Consider the following 23,940-nt stretch of genomic DNA (forward strand, 5'->3'; position numbering starts at 1 on the left):
CTCTTCAATCTGTGCATTGAATGCCTCCATTTTATTATGCATCTCATTTATAGGATTTTTAAAATTCATCCCAACTATTTTTAAGCTCCATAGTCTTTGTAGCAATAGTTTCTCTGATGTCTTCCATGCCTTTTTCAAGCCCAGCGATTAATTTTATAACTATTGATCTAAATTCTTGTTCAGTTATTTTGCTTATATCTGTTTTGAGCAATTCTTTAGCTCTCATTTCTTCCTGGAATTTCTTTAGAGGAGAGTTCTTCCGTTTCATCATTTTGGCTAGCTTTCCATCTCTCGTTAGTTTTAAAACTTGCTATGCATTCTGCATCTGCAAGTACTGCTATATTAAAGAAGGCTCTTTTGACTGTCTGGGGCCTGTCCATTCACGAAGTGTTCTTTGTATGATGTCTCTTGGTCTCTCTTGTTGAGACTTTGGTTATTTCATTTCCCTTCTCGTGGTGGTATTTGGGACTCTCCACCATGTGTACTTTGGCTTGTTTCTTGAGGTAGCCCTATCAGTGTTATGGAACCAGGTCTGGATCACCCAGCAGGAGAACCAGGCAGCACCCAGAGATCTTGGAAGGCAAGAGGTTTATTTCACACCAGCGGCCTCAGAGGAGATCACTCTCCAGAGGTCTGAGCCACTGAATCATTATTTAAACAGAAGTATATGTTCACAAAAGAAATATTCTTTTTTCTCTTATTTCTTGTTTCATGTTCTTTATTGTGTCTCACACAACAGCTATTACATTTAACTTCATATGATGGGTACTTAATGAAATTTAATTAAAAGGAAGTTGTCACTTTTCATTACATAACTAAATCTTAAGACTAGTAATATTTTCTAAACATCATTCTACTTTAAAAGGAATTTTGTGCTAACATATTTGACAAAGATTTTTGCCCAGTCCTTTGTGAATATCAATTCCCAAAAACCCAGGGCCCTATTCATTGGGAAGGAAGTCTCTTTTGTGGGAAATGTCATTTTCAGAGTACACAGATGGTAAGGGAATCCAGTTCAAACCTGTCAAGACTAACTTCATATTTGAGGAGAAGGCAGGAAACTTTATACTTGAAAAACACTGGTGAAACCCTGATATCAACATCTTGACCAGTACCTGATACAGCCCCAGAATTCAGGGTATTTCCCAGCTACTTGGTTTTAGAGCATGATACAATTTCTCACCTATATGGTTTAATCCTTTGAAAAAGGGAACATAAATACTTAGATGGCAAATAGGTCAACTACACAACTAACCAGCTATACTGACTGTGGTTATGTAAATAAATCAGGAAGACATTCATGTTATTCACCATTGCCTGCTTTTTATGTGCACAATAAAAACAAGAAACAAATATTGATTTTACTGAGAATAAAATCAATCAAAACAAAACCAATGGCTTAATTTCAACTACAAATCCTCAATCACCTTATTATCAACACTTCTACTTAAAGTCACAAAACAGATAGAAATTCTACAATATATATCTAATGAGTACCCTCTTTAAAATGTCAATTCATATTTTTAAAAATAAAGGAAAATGAAATTTACTATTGTGCTCTTTCATTTACCATCAGCCATGTAATTTAGATTTTTATAGTATATCATGTCTAGGTGTTTCATTCTCCATCTTACAAAGAAGAAAGCAAGAGCATCTTTCCCTTTTCATATAATGCTTTTTGAATATATATATATTCAAATAAATATATATATTTAATTAATTAATTAATATATAATTAATATATATATATTTAATCCAAGAGAATAGCATTGATTGTATGGACTTATTCCTACCACTATTAATTTAGAATGAACCTGCTGTGGGTTGACCTTTTACAATGAATTTGAGTTCAGCATATGCATCTAAGAATCATCATTTATAATGTATTATTTAAAATGTATATTCTAAAACATATTTATGACAAGGACAATGGAAATGTTAAGTTTACTAATCCTATTGTATAGACGTTAGTAATTTGATTCATTCTAGTAGGTTTTCCATATATAGAATCTTAAAAATAATTCATGGAGCAGCTAAATTACCCAGAATCTGGTGTTTCTTAGTTCATTTTTAAAAACCTGCATATTTTTCCATGTATTTTCATGTAAAATTGCTCAGGTTGGTACAATTGTAACACTTAATCAGTATTAATGTTGGTAATTCATTACTATGTGTATACAAAGGGTTCACTGAGGTAGAATAATCAAAGAGAGTATGATCAATAAAAAGGTACAATTAATTTAAGAGGCTAATCCATGTGATTTTCATTAAAGTATATGAATATATTAAAGTGTTATATTTTTTGTTTGGATTTCATATAACATTGGGGAAGTAGTGTTCAGAAAACACAAATTATTTACTTACAGGGGAAAGTAAAAAGTAGCCTGTGATATATAGAGAGGCTCTAATTTTTATGCTATGAGAGTCATAGGTACTTTTTAAACTTGTTATAATTTATCAAAGTCTACCTGCATCACATTGATATTTTTGTTGTAAATTTTACTGTGAAATTAATGCATTTGCATAGTAAAATGCTAAATCTTTTGATAGATACTCAAAATTTTTTTCTCCAAATCTTCTATGCCTAGTTACACTTTGAGCACGAGTATAAATGTACTGAGTATAGATGTTAAGTAAAACATATTTCCTAATATTAAAACCATTATTTAATGCAATTTTATTAACCAGATCACTGTCTATTGGAACCTCAATTTACTTATACTCCTTCATCAGTGTTTTTTGCTTCCAAATCATAAAAATTAATGTGTCAGTGCAAGCAGACAGGACTGGTAAAGGTGTAAATCATGATTTGTAAGGAAGCTCAAACAGAAAGGCTTTTGTTTTGCTATAAGCCAACATCTGAGGCACGAATAGAAGGAGGAGACTAAAGTAAAAAATAGTACTCTATTGTCAAGAAAAGGTGAGCCCTCAGAAAGCATTTCATCCTAGGGGTACCTGGATGGCTCAGTTGGTTAAGCTTCTGACTTTGGCTCAGCTTCTGAATTTAGCTCAGGTTGTGATTTCCTGGCTCCTGAGTTTGAGCCCTGGTTGAGCTCTGTGCTGACAGCTCAGAGGCTGGAGCTTGCTTCGGATTCCGTTTCCTCTTTCTCTGCCTCTCTCTTTCTCTCTCTCTCTCTCAAAAATAAATAAACATTTTTTTAAAAAGCATTTCACCCTATTATAGTGTAGCACCTAACCATTTGGAATCCTTGTATAAAATGACTGTCAGATATTCCCGATCCCAGAGTAATGGCAGTGTTTCTAAAAGGTCAGCAAAGATAATGGGTCACTACTTTACTGCAGAGATTTCAGAGAGCCCAGACACTCCTAAACACCAAGAAAGAAGATAATGGATATTTCCTCCTGCATTGAAGACTTGAATTACTATTTGAAAATATTTCCTTGAAATAAGAGCCAAATTGCACATGAAAATATAATAATAGCCTGTAACTAAAATCATCAAAATATTATGGCAAAATCTAGAATCTGAGTGTTGGATTGAGGAGGAGAAAACAAAAGCATTATCTCTACAATGTCATGTTCTGGGAAAAGGAAGCATGGAAACATGGAGGGTTTGGTTGTAGTATAGAGTTGATATATTTACATATAGTGGAAACATATTAATTGATTATTGACACTGGGAATGTTTTAAAAACAATTGATAAATGGAAAATCTTAAAGGACCTTCAAAAATAACTGGAGTTAACAGTGAGGATGAATAAAAACAAATCAGGATAATAAGAAAATGATATAAGAGAATGTAACAAAGTAAAGCATTTTTTTTTCATTTAAATTTTAGTTAGTTAACATGCAGTGCAATATTGGTTTCAGGAGTAGAATTCAGTGATTCATCACTTACATACAACACCCAGTGTTCATAACAGCAAGTGATGATCACCCATCTAGCCCATCTCCCACCCACCTCACTCCATCAACCATCGGTTTGTTCTCTATCCTTAAGTGTCTCTGATGGTTTCTCTTTCTTCTCTTCCCCCTCCCTTCCCATATGTTCATCTCTTTTGTTTCTTAAATTCCACATATGAGTAATACATAATTTTAAAAATGAACTAAGATGGGGCATCTTGGTGACTCAGTCAGTTAAGCATCTGTCTCTTGGTTACAGCTCAGGTCATGATCCCAAGGTCCCCATGATCCCAAGGGGATTGAGTCCCACTTGGATGGGCTCCGCACTGAGTGTGGAGCTTGCTTAAGAGTCTCTCCTTCTCTCTATGCTCGTCCCCACAGTGCACATGTTCTCTCTCTCTTTCTCAAAAAAAAAAAAAAAAAATTGAAGTAAGATGAAAGGAGTAAAATCATACAGACTAAATATAAATTAATTTGCATTTTAAAAAATAGATATTAAAACTGAGATAAATCAACTTTACTATGCATTATAAAAAGGAAACTAAAGAGAAACTAAAGAACTAAATGCTGAAATGTAGAATTATGTCAGATAATAGATATTCAGGCAAATGCAATAAAAGAGGAAACAAGAATGGCAATGTTAATATCATTTTCAAAAACTGATTTACTTGAGAAAAATAATTGAAGAGAGAATTTGGATAATGCAATAAACATACAGCAATAAATATACATTAATAAAGTGTATTCTATAAATAGAAAATATATTTTTCATGAAAAATATAAATAAAAATTTAAAAAATATTCTAAAGGGTTCTAAAACAAGTGATACATCAAGTAGATAAAAAAAAGCACAATGAGTGAGTAAATGATTAGAAAGTAAGCACTTTACTGTTGTGTCATTAGTTATAAACACAAATGATAACATAAAGTTATTATTTAATTAATAATTTAGTACATGATATAATATGTAGAATACAGAATACAATTAACATTTTCTGTGATTTTGGGTATTTAACATAACTCTAGTTTTTTGTTTTGTTTTTTTAATGTTTATTTATTTTTGAGAGAGAGAGTGTGAGCAGGGGAGGGGCAGAAAGAGTGAGACACACACAGAATCTGAAGCAGACTCTAGACTCTGAGCTGTCAGAACAGAGCCTGACATGGGGCTAAGATTCACAAACCGTGAAACCATGACCTTACCCGAAGTCAGACCCCTAACCAACAGAGCCACCCAGATGCCTCAACATAATTCTAGTTTTGATGACTGGTACCAGAGGCTGTGGTAATCAAATAAAATCCTTTTCTGCTCTTGCTTATTTCTCCAACAAATGGTATTTTGGAAAGACTGTTGAACTGAGAGGCAAAGTCTAAACTTTGCATTAGGATTTAGTTGCTTTGGAAATTTCAACTAGTATCTCTGAATGTCAGTTTACTTCTCTTCTTAGGTTTGCATTTAATGTGGCACTTTTGAAAGTCAGAGACATCTCTGACCTCTAGATTACAATAAAAATATGTTTGTATTACTACTTTTGTCAACAATATTAATAAAAGACTTTGACTATCAAAAAAGAGCACAGGTATCAAATATCTGCCAAATATAATTCATTATTCCAAGATATGCTATAATTCATACAATTCAAAATTTTTTTCATTATAACCATTATTTTATCTATTACCAAGGAAGAAAAGAATGCTGATAATTAACTTACTCAACGTTCTGTTGTCATTTAAAATGTTTTATCCTATATTTATTGAAAATGTATTTTAGTTTAGTTAGTTATATTTCATAAACACCACTATGGTGCATGTGTGAAGGTAAAAATAGAATACAAATAAATAAGTCTTTTCTACTTTATTTCTACTTTGTAGACTTTGCTATTTCTATTTTCTGAAATTTTTGCACACTATTGCTTGTAATTTATAGTCTGTCATATAACATTTAAAACATCTGAAATGAAAAAAATTGCAGAAAAAAATAATACCTCATCACATTTATCAAATCAATGGATATACTCTTACTCAATTGAATATGACAATTAAATGCTTTCCAACTATGATGTAGGGCTCTAACCAAGACCTGATAGCATTAATTCTTTGATTCATACAGTATCTGGAATTTTAGATCAAATGGTTCAATGGGAAATATTATTACTTTTTTCTAGGAATTCAATGTAAATTACTTTTGTAAGCATAATTCTTTTTTCCTCATCTGACTCATAAACTTAACTAATAATATAAGCACTAGTGCTAGATTAGAAAAGAGAAGCTTGAGACTAGTAAAAAATGGTGCACCAAAGGGTAACAATGTATTCTTAAAGACATGGTATCTATTGATATAGATATGATAACAGATTTAAATGCTTGTAAGAATACATTGTTTTCTAAATGAATTTTTACAATAAAATTACCCATTTAAAATGTGCTTCACGTTTTATTTCTGCATATTATGTCTTTAATTTGCCTGCTTTTCCCCAGCTTGATTAGTTGATTCTAGAATCACTTCTATTTAAATGCCACTTTTTTCCTGTCTTGTTTCCTTGATTAAAACTCAGTCGGGTGTTTTCCCTTCTGTCTGATGACTACATTATTAATCAGAACAAAACCAAAAAGTTCTGAATGAAATTATTCCCAAGCTTTAACAGTACTTTAAAATATGTATGAAGACTAAGTATCTTATCAAAAGTATTTCCATTATTTCATGAATATTTTACTTTTTTTCTGTTCCATAAGCACTGGCACATTTTTATTTGCTTTTCACTTATTTTCCATATTTGTAATCTATCACATGATATTATTGTATATAGCACAAAAGTAAAAACATCAGAAAAAATAATAGAAAATACTGAAATCAATCTCCAAAATGGAATGTGTAAGTTATAGGTAAAGATACAGTGTTTTCTTTACCTCAATTTAATGGAAATCAGTATAAGTGCATTTTGAAAAATTTAGGAAATTACTTATGTTACACACCATTGTCATTAATTTTTAATTAAGTATAAATTAACTAAGTTGACTGTGGAAAGAACAAAATTCCTGTCATTTGTTTCTTCCTTTCATACTACAAGGTCAAAATCGTTTATCACCTGATTGGTATTCCAGGGGTGAAGAAGTAGTTCAAATGATGGAAAAGACCTACTTTTCCATGAAAGAGTACAAACCAGAATTCACATGTCACAGCAGACCAATATTCCATTTGCCATCACTAGTCACATGGCCACACTGGGCTTAAGGTAAGGTCAGTCATGTAAACAATGCAGAATGAACATAGAGGAACAACTAGCTGCATCAGTCACCCCAGCTTACTTAGAGTGCATGTTGATGGCCATTACTCTTTTTAATAATGTATTAGAGTAATATATTCTTTCACCTATCCATTTCTTAAGAACTTTTTAGTTTTAAATGTTTAGGGAGAAGTCACCATATTTTATGTTTTAAAATACCCTGTAATTCATGCAAGAAGGCACATATAAATAGGATACATTATTCCATAAATTAAAAAGAAGGTATTAATTATTGTTTAAATACACCATTAATTCCATTTTCCACTCTTCTGCTTTCTTTGACTTTCTTAATTAGATTGGACAAAACTCTTCACAGTTCAAAATACACCATTCTTTTCAGAGTATTTTTTTTCTTCTGGACTGAAATAATACTTAAAAATTTAGAACTACTTATTATGGCATTTCTTTGCTTTTATTTAAAGGAAATTTTGCATGCTCTTCTTTTTTTTTAGTCATAAAAGATAATTAAACACTATTAGCTTCAGTTTCTTGGCCAAGAATAAATAACTTTTTATTACATAGTCACTGTTGCACGGTGTTAGGACTCATTAAATATTAAACAAGAGAAAAAGACATTTGAACTAGAGTTAAACACCCAGGTAAATTGTTTTATATTACCACAATCTTAATATCAACTCTATACACATACACACAAATATATACACACAACAGAATATACATACATGTGCATGTTTTGTACACACACACACACACACACACACACACACAGCCAGCAAGAAGCTTGGGCACAGAGTCAAGTCAATATTCATTACCAAACAGGGGCACCTGGGTGGCTCAGTCGGTTAAGCGCCTGACTCTTGATTTCAGCTCAGGTCATGACCCCATGGTTTGGGAGGTTGAGCCCCTCATCAGGCTCTGGCCTGACAATATGGAGTCTGCTTGGGATTCTCTCTCTCCTCTTTCTCTGCTCCTCCCCTGGTCACTCTCTCTCTCAAAACAGATAAACAAACTTAAAAAAATATTCATCAACAAACAACACCAGAGGTCTCAGCAAACAAATAATTGAGACAGGTTATTTTAGAAAATGAGTTTGTTACATACAATATAATGAATAAACTATATTTATTCTTATAGAAAGAAATGGAAACTTTCATATTGAAATATAAAGATTGTGATTGTGTTCCTATAATACAACCCATATTCCTCCAAAACTGTACCACAAGAAGAAAGCTGTGAGAACTCTGTATAGGAAGACCTATTTTCTACAGCCCGCTTTATACGGAAAGTAACAAGAAAAGCCCCTTCGAGAGCTGAACCAAGACTTAGAGAGAGGAGTGGAGCAGTTCCTTCCAGAGTGTTTAAATGTCCAAGAATCTCAAAAGTGTAGCTGATGGAGAAACAGCTGTATATCATACAGACATATAGAACAAGATGCAGGAAGTGGATAGCTGCATGTTTGTCTTGTTGAGAACTGATTGAGTATATTCATTTAACAACAAGAATAGGCATAGATGTTTGGGTAACTCGAGGGGCAGACTATATATAGCAGGGAATATAGTTGTGTATTCAAACATGTATTCTCAATACACTTTTTATTAAAAGAATGCAGTTTCATTTAGGGAAGTAATATATACATTGAAAACAATATAGTTTGCGACATCAAATGTTTTGGATGATGATGGATCATTCTAGGGAAACTGCTGATGAAACCTTCCAACTATATTTATGTTTGATTTTACTGTAGTGTGCTGTACCATTGAATCTTATTAAGTTTTGTTGAAATTCAGTGTATCTTAAGAATGGAATATTTCTTACAGTTTCCATTATTACTGATGAGAAATCACATATTCTTAAGCTCAGAGGTTTTGGGTTTTTTTGTTTTTTCCCTATGTGATCTGTTATCTTAGACTTTTCATCTCCAACAATCAAGACATAATACAAAGTGTGGTGTCACATATTAACTAGCTAGAGACAGTTTTTCCTTCTACTGCCCTCTTTGCCATCTCTCCTCTGAAACACTCATATAATCACACAAAGTAATACTAAGTGGCCATGTTAGAGAAATCAGGTATCAGTCAACTATTTCCAGAAACACGGAGAAATTGCCACTGATCAAAGATTGAATGCATTCATCATGCCAAACAGCAGGACGTGAGTGGAAAATGCGTTGAAAGTCACTACTCCTGCATGACCTGCACTGTTTTCCCCCTTTTCCAGAGCAAATGTTAGGCAAAAAGTCAGTCCTACTGAACAAACAAAATGAGTAGCTCTTATTTTATGTGAGTGTGGAAATGAAATGTTGAAAAAGAAGACAGCAGAAAAAAGGCACAGGAGTGAGTGTTAAGTGATTGTGTGTATTATCATATTGGGAATAAAAGAAGATCTAATAAGCCAATGTTTTATTTTTTGTTTTTGTTATTTTTGCAGTTTGTTTTGGTTTTGAGTTTATGTTCCCATTTTATTGTGGTAAATATAACAGAGCACTCCTCCTAGAAAAAACATTTCCATGCACATCTTCAATTCCAGGAAGAGCAAGAGAAATAAAAATAAAATACCCCTTCCATTAGAAGAGACTCACAAGATAAATTCTTAAAAGATTTATCTCGCAGTGAGCCTGATTAAGATGTATTGTAACAGCAATTAAAAGTATACTGAACATGGGGAGAAGGGCTTTTCTTCCCCTTCTATTGGGGAAACCCCAAGAAAAATCTCATTTCCATATGTTCTTTAAAAATATTTTGCAGAATGGGGGCATCGGGGTAGCTCAGTCAATCAGTTCGGTGTCTGACTTGATTTTGGCTCAGTCTTGATCTCATGGTTTGTGGGTTCTAGCTAACATCATGTCTGGCTCTACACTGAGAGCACGAGTCTGCTTGGGATTCTGTTTCACTGTCTCTCTGTCCCTACCCTGCTCACGCACTCACTCTTTTTTTCTCTCTCAAAACAAACAAATAAACTAAAAAAATATTTTACAGCATAAGAATAATAGGGGAGATTTCAAAGAATACTTCACTTTCAAAAGTGACTTACCACAAGAGACTAAGGCAAACTCTACAAAGTAACTATTTTGCTGTTTTCAAAATCAGTCTGTATTTTAAAATCTGTGGTATTCTTTGATAATTATAAGGTATCTAAAAATATTCTCAATAATGTTTTCTGTTCTCTGCTATCTTGTATACATAAAATACTTAATAGAGAAATTCTTTTAAACTAATTTTAAAAAATGAAACAAAAAAGACTTAGTAGCTTGATGAGTAAGTAAAGCAGGTATTTCTGTCACAATTATGTAATGCTTCATTTTACTATTTTGCCTTTTGTCATACAAAAAGCAATTAAAATGAGATCAAAAGAGAAGGTGACATAGATGTCTATAATACCTCCATGCATAATCTCAAGAAATGACCAATAAGGTGTTATGAGAAAAAAAATCTCATAAATCAAAAATAATGAAAAAAATCCATGAAAGACGCATCAGCACATCCAGAAATTCTTCAAAAATACAAAATACTGGGATGGAATTTACAAGGAAAAAAACAAACTAAAATCAAATACAAAACAAACCTAAATATATATGTATGTATATATTATATATGTGCTTTATATATATATATGTACACACATACACATATACATGCATGCACATACATATACTGGAAAGAATATGATAATATGTTTAAATTTATAAATATGAATTGCTATAGGTCTTAACATTTTATAAAATTGCCAAAATAGCCATATATTTGTCTCAAGTAAAATCTCAACAAATTCCAAGAAGTAAAATTTCTCCATTTGACTGATTACAAAGCATTATATTTAGTAATTTTAAAAAGTACATTTGAAAATAAAATATGCTCAATTGAAAAATTAACAGATAGTTCTTATTAACGTTAGGGTTAACACAAAACTGAAATTAGAATTAGAATAACTTTAAAGTGAACTTTGATAAAAGCAATCTATACATATGAAAATGCAAATTTTATTGATTAGTTAACATTCTGGAAAAAATGTGATTTTATATCAGAAAACTCTATGAAGAAGAGCTAGCATATATTAATTTTAAAAACAATATCATAGGGGTGCCAGGGTGGCTCATTCAGTTAAACGTCAGACTTCGGCTCAGGTCATGATCTCCCCGCACTGGGTTCTGTGCTGACAGCTCAGAGCCAGGAGCCTGCTTCCAATTCTATGTCTCCCTTTCTCTCTTCCCCTCCCCTGCTGTACTCTGTATCTCTCTCTCTTAAAAATAAATAAACATTAAAACATTTAAAAAAAAAAGACTCAAGCAGTCATCAAAAATGGAGTCAGTCTCCTTATTACAACTCATATAACATTCCTTATAATACTCCATATCTTTCTTATGATATCAAGGCACAAAAATTGTAAGTAAATAATTTTTAGTTGAAAGGTAGTTTATATCTCTAGGACGTGTGAGAAGACATAATTATGACACATCCTATCTCCCAAATTGTCAATGAAATAATCCAAAATATTTAATTTGCACAAATCTTGTTATCATCATTAGAATGCAGAAAAGCATTTTTCCAACATACCTATATCTTTGAAGAATATCTTCATAAAATTATACAGGTATAAGTTGAGCGAGGAGGATTTTAGTCACTGCACATTGGAGAAAAGCCATAAGCTTCCATTAATACTTTTTGTTTTGAAGTACCATATGGCTCTAAGGATAGAATGTGAAACATTCTTGGAAGACGAATCTTTCTCCTGCCTTTGCCATGCCATGCTTCATCTCCTTATACAGCCTGCAGGGTACAGAAATGTCCCTCTTTATTCAAGAGCAGATGGAAGTACGGTGTTAATGTTGGCGTTTGTTAAGCAGTTGGTTGGAAAGATGGGCTCCTTCCTGACTAAATATGAACTCAACAAATGAGTTTCAGAGGTGACTTGCATTAGTCTGCTAGGGCTGTCATTACCAAGTACCACAGACTGGGTGTATTAAAGAACAAAAAGTTATTTCTTGGTTCTGGAAGTTAGAAGTCTGAGATCAAGGTGTCAGCAGTGTTGATTTTTTTTCCTGAGGCTTCTCTTGTTGGCTGGTGGATGACCATTTTCTCCCTGTGTCTTCACATGATTTTTCTTCTGTCCTCGTCTGTATCCAAATTTCCTCTTCTTTCTCTCCCACCACCCCCCATCTCCACTTGACAAATGTATTCCTTTGTATTATTTTGCTAAGGTTAGCCAGGCACTCATTTAATGGTAGTGGTGATAGAAGGCATCATTATCTTCATTGTGCATCAGGAAGGACAGCTTATAAATAACTCAGCTTTAGTTATGTTATACATTTGAAGAATACTGTTTTTTTTTTCTCCCAGCTGAATGTATATTAAAGATAATCAAATACATTGCCTGAATGCATGTGTTCTATTTTCTTTAATCTGTAAGTTCAGTGTTTGAAGTTACAACCTTAAAGCATTTTTTGCTTTTATTTATTTATTTTTGAGACAGAAAGAAAGGGAGAGAGAGAGAGACAGGGAGAGAGAGAGACAGAAAGAGAGCACAAGCAGGGGAGGGGCAGAAAGACAGAAGGAGAGAGACAATCCCAAACAGGCTCCACACTGTCAGTGCAGAGCCTGACACAGGGCTCAATCTCACAAACCGCAAAATCATGACCTAAGCGGATATCAAGAGTTGAACGCTTAATAAACTAAGCAACCCAGGTGCCCCATGTCTGTGATAAATCTTATTTGAACTTGATTAATCCAGACTGCTGTATTAATATCTTAATATGTAATTTAAAATGTCTACTTCTATATTTTGAAAAACTTTTCCTATTCCGTGTTTAGATGCGATGACCAATTTAAGCATGTAGAATTATTTGAGAAGCTATTAATCTTTTTCTCTGTACTAAATAATTATATATATGTTGCTTTTTCTTGGAGGTTTTATAGGACTTGCCCATATAACAATCTGTGACAGGCACCTTTTCGAGTAACTTTTTGGCTGCCAAATTGATTTTTAAAATTTTACTGGTCTAATCATACTCTCTACCACATTTATGACAATGTTCTTAACTTTAAATTATGAAAAAACATCCATTGTGAAATAATTTAAAAATTATCAGTTTACAATAACCTACACTTCTTATTTTCAAAACCTACTCCATACATTTTATATTGTTACCTTAAGGTTTTTATCATTTTCTTTGTTTCACCAGATGTTTATCTCTTGTTTTATATTTTCCAAAATGTGTATCAGTGTCATTGACCAGTATATTATATATTATTTACTGTTTCACTGTTTTATTTCTTAACTATGAACACTGTCATCCATTGTAGCTTGTCTTCCTTTAAGTCATTTGTTAGCTTGTTTTAATATTTTTATAACATAGTTTTTATTTTTTTTTTAAATTTTAATGTTTTTTATTTATTCCTGAGAGAGAGAGACAGCATGAATTGTGAGATCATGACCTGAGCCAAAGTTGGACGCTTAACTGGCAGAACCACCCAGGCGCCCCAACTGTAGGGTCATTTCTAAGCCTCACCCTCCCTTTTCCCTGTGATCCCATAGGACAGGCTGATAAAGCTCTCATATGTCCAATCTTTTGGCACCATTAGGCTGGAAATGTAAACCTCCTCTCTTCAGGGAACTTTTCTCTAGTCCTCCATCCTAGTTACTATACAGACTCAACATAGTCCCTCAGTTTTGCCGGAACCATCCTCGACCTGCTTGTGCCCTCTTTGTTCTCACTGAAGTCTCTTGTGTAAGTAATAATATGCTTTCTATTACACTCTCTTGGTGTGTGGGATATCATAAACTTGGACATAAAAACACATTTTAGATGGGATCCACCCTATTTCTTCAATGTAACACAAAACACTATGAAACTCATTTTTAAATTTTCAATATATGAACTGAGTAAGAGCCAACTCTTTTTATCTTTTTGTATTTATGAATAGAGAAAATAAACTTAAAAACTATATACATAAGATTCAATTCCCATTTCTGCTCTTTAACAGCTGTGCTAACTGGGATAATTACTTAGTTTATATTTATCTCAATTTCTTCATCTGAAGAAAAATGTTTAATAATGCTCACTCCCAAAGTTTTTTCATGATTAAACCAAAAGAATATGTCTAAAGTTTCTGGTGTATGTCATGGTATGTAAGGCTCTGCATATGTTATTTTTTAGTATACCTTTTAAATACAAAATTAAAATGGTTTAAAAAACACAGAAAATAGTTTTATAATATTTACTTCTAGATAATAAATCATAACTTGCAAGGCCTAATTTTAAAGAAGTCTGATTTCAAAATGTATAATAGAATTTCCAATGAGAAAAAATGTTTAGTATCTTAAAATTTCCATGGTTATGCTAGTAATCTCTCCTAACTAAAAATAATTCCATAATTTCAAGTCATTATCCATAAATATTTTGGTACTAAAATATCTCACTTTTTCAATGTATATGAACATACGTTGTATCACTAATGTCTGTCTGTAAAACCTGTCCTAAGTGTTTCATGAAACAATGGATTATTTAAGAATCTAATAATATTTCTTCAGTACTTGGCATGAGAGATGCCCATAGTGGTCCAACAGGTCATTAATAAAATTAGAATAGTTTGGAACAACAACAAGCAAAAAGTTGCTTATAAAATGGACTTTTGTAATAGCACAATGGCTTATATATAGAATGTATAATGCATATGATCTTATAGCTTACTGGTTAAGGAGTAGTCCAATTATTGTTTAAAAATGAAACATGAGGGGAGCCTGGGTGCTCAGTCAGTTGAGCATCTAACTCTTGGTTTCAGCTCAGGTCATGATCCCAGGGTTGTGGGCTCCATGCTTGAGCCTGGAGTTTGCCTGGGATTCTCTCTCTCTCTCTCTCTCTCTCTTTCTCACTCACTCACTTTCTTTCTCATGAAATAAATGAAATGAAAAAAAATTAAATAAAATACAAATCATTAACTTCAAATTAATTTATCTGTGAATCCTAAACCTCCAGTAGAAAAGCCAAAATAAGATAGATTTTATGTATTCCTTAACCCATTACCTTCATATATTTTCTTCCTTTTCCTTAAATGTTTCCTTAATTTTAATTTATTAAGTAACTACTATACCCCATTGTTCTATATATATCTCAAATAGATGTACACTCTGGATTGAGGAACTAGCAACCAAGCTTCTGTGAAATTCTCCTGTCTTTTACAACTTTATTGAGAATAGTCAGTGTCAGAATTTGTGTGTTTGTGCATATGTGTGTGAAATGTGAAAGGGAAAATTGTTTGTCAACTCTTTAGAAAGAGAAGCATCTGATAATCAAAAGAAAATTTAATTGATTCCATTTTCTGGACTGATAAGCCAGAGTGGAAAGTGGAATATTAGACTCCTATAAATTAATACTACTGTCTTAGTTTGTTTCAGTTGTTTTAAAACAAAAAACAAAAAACAAACAAATAAAAGAACAGAGACTTGGTAGTTTATAAACAGTAAAGATTTAATTCTTTGTGAAACTCTACATTGTATATGTTTCCAAAATACCATGGTGGGATAGCGTAGGATAAACATTTCCATTCCAAAGGGAAAGGTAGGAAAGAAAAGAATGACAAGTCTTAAGTAAGTCCAAAACTTATCAAGGCAACAACATTAAGACTTAAGGTGTGAGAATAATCCTCTTTGGCTTGAGGATCTGACTTCTAGGTCCACTGGAGTGACAGCATTTCCCCTACAGTTCAGTGGGAAGGGCCTGAGTGGTTCTGCCTGGGCCCTGCCCTCATGGTGGCTTCCTGCTTGTGTCTACTGCCTCATGCCCACAGCTCTCTCAGTCTAGACTGGTATTTGGAGTCCCTGGGGCACTGGGCGGGGTTTCCCTGGCCCACCTGAAGATGCTGCCCTTTGAAACCACTTTGTCCCTCACAGCTTTGCACTCTAGGCCTATAATGGGACTGCTGTCCTGATGACCCCTTTAGGGTCATTCCATCTTATTGGAAAATAACTTCTGACTTCTGTTGAGATGGCTGACTCATATTAATCTCCTTATCAAACAGTAGCTTGATCATATTCTTAGTGTCCCCATCTTTTTGCAATATGGATAAGCTAATACTTTTCCAAATCTTTAAGTTCTGCTTCTTTTTTGCTCAGCACTTCATCTTTAAGTCATTTCTCTTTCTCACATCCTGCTGTAAGCTGTCAGATGGAGCCAAGTTACACCTTCAACACTTTGCTTCAGATTTCCTCAACTACATATTTCAATCTCATGGCTCCCAAGATCTACAGTCCACAAAACACCAGAATATGAATACAATTTAATGAAGTTCTTTGCCACTGTATAATGAAGATAACCTTTTCTCTAGTTTTAAATAACATGTCTCTTATTTCCATCTGAGATCTCCTCAAAATGGACTTTGTGGGAAAGTTCTGCCAGTATCTGTTTACAATTACTTAGGTATTCTCTAGGATTAGGCTTTCTCTACAGGTCTCTTTTTTCTATCCAAGCCTTCACAGAATCACCTTTCACACTCTGTTCAATGTATGCTTTTCCTAGCATGCTCCTCAAAGCTCTTCCAGCCTCTGTCCATTACCACAGCCACTTCCACATTTTTAAGTATTTGTTGTAACAGCACCCCACTTCTGTTAGCAATTGCTGCCTCGGCTGTTTGGGTTGCTACAACAAAAATGCCATATAGTAGGTGGCTTATAAACAACAGAAACTTATTTTCAACAGTTCTAGAAGCTGGTAATTCCAACATCAAGTCACTGGCAGATTCAGTGTCTGGTGAGAATCCAATTCCTGGTTCATAGAGGGCCATCTTCTTGCTGTGTGTCACAGCTGAAGGCATAAGAGGGGAGCTCTCTGGGAAATCTTTTATAAGGGCATCAAACTTCATGACATTATCTCCTCCCAAAGTCCCATCTCCAGGTACCATCACATTTCAGGTTAGGATTTAAGCATATGAATTTGAAAGGGACACCATTATTCATTTTATAGGAACCGCCACCTGCTCAGTAAACATGTTAAAGAATTTGAAAAAGTTTTTTTGTTTCTTTTAATGCAAAGCTATCTTTCTACCTGTTTATGATGAAAGTCCAGTGAAGAATATTTATGTTCAAGTTGCTATCACTTGTTTGGAAAGTGGAACAGTTACCTAGAACTAGAAGCTGTCTATCCGTTAGAGATTGTAAGAATTCTGATATTTCTTGAAGAAGAGTAAGAAAAGAAAGATTTTTATTTCTCCATTGTGGTCAAAAAGCCTGTTATGTCCTGTGAAGTTAGAGAATTTTTCAAATAAAATTTTCCAGCTCTAGAATTTACGCATCTGTCTTTTAATATAAAATAAAAATTATACATGATTAATACTGAAGCATTATATTTAAAATAAAGTTGTTTGGCATTTAAGTTGAAAATTATATCCCCCAAGAACACAAATTCTAGATACTTATCTTTTGGATTGTTTATTATTCCAAACCTTATTAAACAGTGCATGCTGCAACTAATATTTCCATGAGAAGAAATTAAGACATAAAGAAGTATTCTGTCTACAAAAAGTCTGAAACTATTCTGACAGCAGCAATTTACAGGTTTTTACATACAAAATAACACTATTATTCCAATAATTACACATCATAAAGATATTAACTGTTTTCAAAAATAATGAAAGTTTTATAAGAGAACATTACACTTTAGTTACTATTATTACCATTCCATAATGTATTTCCATAAAAAAGGAGGCCATTATATTTGGTACGTTTTCTTGCAACTAGAGATTATATCATAGAAATAATCATTACTTACTTTGAATTATGAAGATAAAAACAACAGGTGGTGAAGGAAGTCATGTAAGTAAAATGTTGTATATTAGTTGTATCTTATTTCTACCATTCTCTTATCAAACATTAATCTTAGAGTTATTTAAATAAATCAGGGTAGCTTATACTACCTTGATAGCAGATATATTTAGTATTCCATGTAATTAAAATGATTACAAAATAGCATCTTCGTGTTTTCCAAATTATACAAATCTTTTTTTTTTCAACTTTTTAAATGTTTTATTTATTTTTGCGAGAGAGAGACACAGCATGAGCAAGGGAGGGTCAGAGAGAGAGGCAGACACAGAATCTGAAAACAGGCTCCAGGCTCTGAGCTAGCTGTCAGCACAGAGCCCAAGGCGAGGCTTGAACCCACCAACCGCACGAGATCATGAGCTGAGCTGAAGTCGGAAGCTTAACCCACTGAGCCACCCAGGCGCCCCTAAATTGTACAAATCATTTTAGTGTTAGCCTACTTTATTGGGATTTAATATACTGTCCCTGCAATATATTAAAATGACGTTAGATAATATGTGGATTACTTTTTAAACATCATATAAGACTGAGGTAATTAAAGTGGAAGACTCACCAAGTTTTTGGTTATTTACCCACCATACAGTTGTTGTGTTGTCTTCCTTGATCGATCAGTTCCTGCCGGGGTCAAGCCGTATGGTCACCCTGCAAAAGCCAGGGCACTTTCACTAAAATTTGATTGAAATGTCAAGAGTAGTAGACCACTCAGGGCAGGGATCTCAAGGAGGTCTGAAGTGTCTGGAGAGTGCCAGAATAAAAGACTGGCTCAGGAGTTTATATTGCATTTAAGGATGGGGTAGGCGTGAGGTGGGGGCTTGTGTGGTTTCAGTTTCCAGAAGGTCCTGAAGGAGAAAGCACCAGGCTTTCTTATTAGCTCACCCAGATGTGGACAAAAAGGATGAGGAAGGAATGATGTCTAGAAGTTGTCAGCAGGTGAACATTGAAAAATACAGTGAGATTCCTGCTTGATCACTCATCTGTGAGCAGCTGTACCTGGTATTTTGAATGATCACCTAATGAAAGCAACGATATTCATATTTTGTGAGGCATTATTAAAAATGTAATCATTTCAATAGTGTATCATTTCATTAATAAATCAGAATGACACGTGTTTGAAGAATTTAGAGTAGTAATAATAGTTAACATTTTTAAAATATTTTGTTTTCCTAGAAGTACTTTTGTATCAGAAATCATATTATACTCTTTGAATTTCTTAGGGCATATTATTATTCATATTTGAGAATATTAAAAATATTAAATCGGCATAGAAAAGTCCTTTAATGTTATTAAGTGTTCTACATTTTTAATGTTCTTTAATGTTCTACAAAGTAGAATAAAAATACTTTTCCTGTGTCTTGAAAAGTTTTGATTTGTAAGCAAATTTAGTCACAATTCACATTTGGTTTTCTGTCTCCCAAGATAATAAGGTAGAGAGTAGGAATGGTTTATATTTTGAAGATCTAGCATATTATGAATTAGGATACCACACCAAATTAGTGCAAGACAATAAAGTTACTTATATCCTGATTTGATTACTCTACTCACAGAATAATCAAACACAACCCAGAAAATTTTTGATTTGGATAAACTATTATATTGTGTCAGTAATGTTGAAATAATAATGAAGACAACACCACCAACAACAAAAATACCAACTATTTTTTGATGGAGGTCAACACATATATTCTAAGCTCATATAAAAATATCAACATTCAATGATAACAAATATTGACAATAAATTAAATGTTGGAAATTAGGATAACATACTGTAAAGTCTCTATAATTAAAACACTATGTTGCTGACCTGTGAAAAGATGTATGTGGAACAAATTAAACATCAAATACAAGTACATGGAAATTAACTGTATATAAAGGTAGCATTTCAAATCACTGAGGAAAATTATCTTTTTACTAAGAGTTTGAAAACAGCTGTATAGCTATTTGGGCACAATGACAATTGGATCAAAATATAACTGCTTATACTCCTAAATGAAGCAAATTGGACCTAAATGTTAAGACAGATGTGAAATTATAAACAAAATTCTGGGTATATTTCATTATATCCTGAATGTCTGGAAAGCTTTTTAAATTCTGGCCCCCAAATCTAAGTGCAATTTTTTATTGCTGGTTTATATAATAGAAAAATAAAGTAGAAACTTCTGTATGAACAAAAACCAAATAAACAAAAGGGCAAAGTCCAAGAAAATGAGTAATTGGGGAAAAAAATCTTGCATTATGTTCACATATAAAGGGCTAATATTCTTAATATGAAAATATATCTAAAACAATATGTAAGCATAAAAAATTCAAAAGTTATTGAAAATTGATAAAATACAAAGTTAACATGCAAAAAATTATACAAATACCCTAAAATTCATCTTTCCATTGATTAAAAATATATACATCTATTAGTATGTCTATATACATGTAGGTATATGTGTATATACACACATATATATTTGTATGTGTATTTACACAAATAACAGAAATAGCATTCTATGAAATTGGAGTTTTAATTTTTAGTCAGGACATGAGGAATATATCATGATGCAAAAGATATAGTTTGGGGAAGAATTGGAAGTGTGACAGCAATTTATTTATGATTTATGTTATCAAATTCTGCCTTAGTCTAATTTCATGCATAAATAATATCTCCACTTGATGCTGGGATGGCAAAGGACTGTTGGACATGGCTGACTTAGTGGCTGGATAGATCTTTTTTATGATTGTTGACTTAGGTGGCATGATTACCTGATACCTTTTTGTCAGGACTTTAGTCTCAAAAATAGTCCAGTAAAAAGTCAGAAACTATTTCTCCATAGAAAACTAGATACTTACTAAAGGGTGGCTTTGTCTAAAAACCTTAAGGAATTCTATTGAGATTCTCATCTTCGGCCCAAATCAGGTTCAGATGTAGCTTTCTGACCATGTTCATGCACTTAGCACTGTTAAATATAACATATAAGGATCAAATTTCCAGTACAGAAATATTTGTACTGGACATAGGCAAAAGACGTTGAACAGCTTCATTTTTTCTGCCTCTACACAAAGCTAGCAGCAGAAATATAGTATATGCTCCCTATTTTAAGTTACCAACTTAATTACTGTTTTCTTTTTAAAGATAAAAAAAATGCAAGCCTCTTCCATGCCTTTCACTCGAGGAATTGAAATCCTTATGCCCACGTTATGTTTACAGAGTAGGCAAAAGTCTATGGAATGATGCATTCAACTTCTCTTCTCTGTATCATGATTATTGTCAAGATACCTAGCCTAGGAAACTTGCTGTTAATTGCTGTCTAGATTCTTTTCAGCATGGCATAAAAATACAGTGGCTCAGTGATCTAGAAAGATGAAACACAATGATTAGACAGTGAGATGCTTGAAGGTAAAAGTCTGGAGATGGTGTAGTTATTATTGATCATACAGTCCAGATTAAGACCATGGAAATGCTAGTTTAGTTTAGAGGCGGAAAGCATGATCAGATGCAGGAGCACAAAGAACCAAGAGACCAGAATGTTGAATATTTTGAACCAATCTTGTACTGGAAGATTGAAGTGATTGTGAATAATGACAGGAATAATAGTAAGGAGTGAAATGCCATGAATAAATAATTACTTTAAAAAATGTGGGGTGGGTTTGGGGCGCCTGGGTGGCTCAGCTGGTGAACCATCTGACTTAGGCTCAGGTCATGATCTTCCAGTTCATGAGTTCAAGCCCTGCGTCGGGCTCTGTACTGACAGCTGAGAGCCTGGAAACTGCTTTGAATTCTGAGTCTTCCTCTCTCTCTGCCCCTCTCCCACTCGTACTTTGTCTCTCTCTGCCTCTCAAAAACAAATATTTTTAAAAAAATTTTAAATGCAGTGGAGTGGCCCCTAAATCAATAGTTGATAGGAAAGATGATGTTAAAGTCCAATAACATTTGTTTTTAAAGTGAAAAGAAAGTGTTGAAGAAATAAATATTTTCGAAGTGACCTTGAGATGCAAAGCAAATACAAACTCTGTTTTATATAATTTGGGGAATATCAGCATCCTCTAGGGACAGGCATGTTTGGAGTAGTACACAAAACTGAAAGAAAAAGTAGGAAAGAATCTGAAGATTTAAAAAAATATACTGATGAAATGTCATGAATTCCAGCACAAGCAATGAAATGGTTTGAGCAGATATTGAGAAATGTGTTATAGAGTCAATTTAGGGAAATGTCTATAGGATAACTATTTGGGTCCTGGTAGTCCATGAAATTAAGTGATCATAGTAAATTGTAGTTTTTACCAAGAAATTTTGAGCCTAATGGCAACCAGATTGGTGTGAGAGCCTCTGGGATGGACAAGGACCACAGTCTAATGCTATAGTGACCTTTTGGAGGGGTTAACACTAGCAATAGGGACTTCAATAGGGTTGACAAGGTCAATTTACAGAGGAATTCTATTCATGAATTCTAGGGGCTGGAGATGTTGCGGCAGTTTGAGTAAGCACCTAAAAATGTGAATGTTGACTAAGAACAGAGGATTTCATTCTGAATTACTGACATTAATAATTTCAAGTATCTGTCACTTAGTGACCTGTGCAGAGATCACTAACCACCATGATCACCTCAAGTAGTCCATCTATGTTTTTAATTCCTAACTATATTTTAAATTGGATTACATAGGTTTGCATAAATCATCTATTAATTAAAAGTACCCTATAATTGCTTTTTTAAAAGTATAAATCTCTATGTAGATGAAAATTCTGCCTTACTGAGAATAATTTACTAACACATCTTTTGAGGCAGAAAGACACTTAGATTAAATATTTGTGATTAATATGCAAATACCCATTTGAGAAATTAAAATAATTTGATTTGCTTTTTTATTGAAATTGACTTCCTCGCATTATATCAAAATCATATAGGCTACAGGCAAACCCCGTTGGCCTGAACTTGAAATCTTCACAGTTGGAGGCTCTCTATTCTTCCAGGTCACGGGTCCAGCTCTCTCACCATGACTTTTCTGATTGTATAAGACACTGTAAACCTTCTGGTTCTTATCTACTGGTTCTTAGAGTCTTATAAAACCACTTTCTTTAAAGCATCCTAAATCTTTTCTCATTCCTTTTCCTTCTTCTAGGTAGTCATAAAATGCATTATAGTCAGCCTTGATTGAAAGGTTTTTATTGAATTATATTCCTCTTGAGGATACTTTCCCCTTTTTTCCACTTCTCTAATTTATTATCATAGTTCAAGACCAAGGTAATTCCTAATTTTCACTTCTTTTTCCAAATTCTAATACCATGTGTTGAAAGTTGTGAAATTCTGTGACCTGTATTATTCAGTCTGCTGCTTTAAAGTACTATCTAGCTGTGTCTTATTGTGTATGACCGTATATTAAATGAAAAGTTAACTTTAGGTATCCAAGGACTTTATGTCTTCATGTGTATACAGTTACTTGTTAAATAGACAAATGAATAATTAGAAAAACATGAGTGATCATAGTTATTATGTTTGTCTAGAAATCTATCTTTATCTTCCCTAGTATATCTCTTTTCTATTATTGTTAACAGAGAGCTTAAACTGAACATTTAGACACGGTTTTGTCAAGAATCATATTCACACTTTTAATTTTTTTTAATGTTTATTTATTTCTAGGAGAGAGAGAGAGAGACAGTGTGAGCAGGGGAGGGTCAGAGAGAGAGGGAGTCACAGACTCTGAAACAGGCTCCAGGCTCTGAGCTGGCAGTCAGCACAGAGCCCGACGCGGGGCTCGAACCCACGAACCGCGAGATCATGACCTAAGCGAAAGTCGGAAGCTTAACCGACTAAGCCACCCAGGCGCCCCATATTCACACTTTTAATTGTGCTTTGGTAGGACATAACTTGTACTCAAAAATTCAAGCTACGGGCATGTTTACTGTTAAAAATGATGTATAAAGGAAAATGTCCAGCATTGTATTAACTAATCCTATTGTTGAAGAAACCAGAATACCAAGCAAGATGAATAGCTGAAGTACATCTTGATACTAAAACCAGCAATAAGGAAGAGAGCATACACAAGG

The sequence above is a fragment of the Hyaena hyaena genome, unplaced genomic scaffold (assembly GCF_003009895.1).
Source record: "Hyaena hyaena isolate Hyena2069 unplaced genomic scaffold, ASM300989v1 scaffold_719, whole genome shotgun sequence".
NCBI classification, from domain to species: Eukaryota; Metazoa; Chordata; class Mammalia; order Carnivora; family Hyaenidae; genus Hyaena; species Hyaena hyaena.